Here is a 1140-nt window from a genome sequence, read left to right on the forward strand (position 1 = left end):
AATAGAAAATATAATAAAAATAATCTTATTTTTATTCCTTTCAAATTAAAGCAATATACCTAATACATCTAAAAATGCAATTACATTTTAATGAAATAAACTTGTGCGTTCTATTAGAAAATGTTTAATAAAGCTTTGTTCTACTAATAAACTATCTTTCACTTCAAAGTAAGCATAACATTTAATACCTAACACGTAACATAAAAACTTCAATACTAGAAAATAGTAAAACTTATTATACTCCAAGTCTTATAACAATGTATATGGTTATTAAATTCAAACAATTTTGAAAACTTTTAAAATTAATAAAAACAGTTTTTTACTCTAACATTATTATTACTATACACAATTTATGTAAAGTTACGATTGGCACTAAATAAAGTGTTAAATGAAACAAGTGTATAAAAGAAGAATCCATTATGTTGCAAAGCTTATTTTTCTTTCTTTACATTTATATTTAATTAAATGAGGATAAATAAAATAAGTAATTAAAATGATGAGAAACTATATTTATCCTTAAATCTTATGAAACTTTAGTACTTTTAAAATATGACATTGTATATGCGTTATATGAAACATATAAATTTATATTTAGAAAAAAACATTAAATAACTACATTCACATCAAGTTTATATTTATATTTGCATCTGTGTACAAATTTTAAAATGAAAAAGAAATACTGCTTCAACAATATATCACAATATACAAGAAATTTTATTGTCAGTTGCAACAGTTGTTACATAATAGTATAACAATGAACATCCTCAATAATGACCTTATATATATTATATTATTCACTTTTAATGTATATTGATTTTCATACATACTTATACTTTACAAAAGTGTTTGCTTATTAGGAAGAAGTACTTAGTATGGTAGTGTTTAAAATAACACCACATAATAAGCTTTTAAAGGAAATTATGAAACAATTTCGAGAAAAAGTATTTTTAAATGATTACATGTGCATTGGTAAATAAATACATAAGTAAACTAAAAGAAGAGGAAATGACAGTTTTTGTAGTTATAAAAGAAATACACATTCTGTCATGTACAAAAAAATTATAATGTAATACAAAATTCAGATAAAAATAACAAAAATCATTAATAAAATAATAAATATCAAAATTTATAATACATTAT

The 1140-nt window shown here is 20.6% G+C and overlaps 1 protein-coding gene across 1 annotated transcript in view; it reads right to left on the reverse strand.

Annotated features, from left to right (window-relative positions):
- LOC108578916 overlaps positions 1–1140 on the reverse strand; it is a 125603-nt gene that overhangs the window by 124020 nt on the left and 443 nt on the right. The gene's annotated exons all lie outside the window — the stretch shown is intronic.

The sequence above is a fragment of the Habropoda laboriosa genome, unplaced genomic scaffold (assembly GCF_001263275.1).
Source record: "Habropoda laboriosa isolate 0110345459 unplaced genomic scaffold, ASM126327v1 scaffold24, whole genome shotgun sequence".
Taxonomy (NCBI): Eukaryota; Metazoa; Arthropoda; class Insecta; order Hymenoptera; family Apidae; genus Habropoda; species Habropoda laboriosa.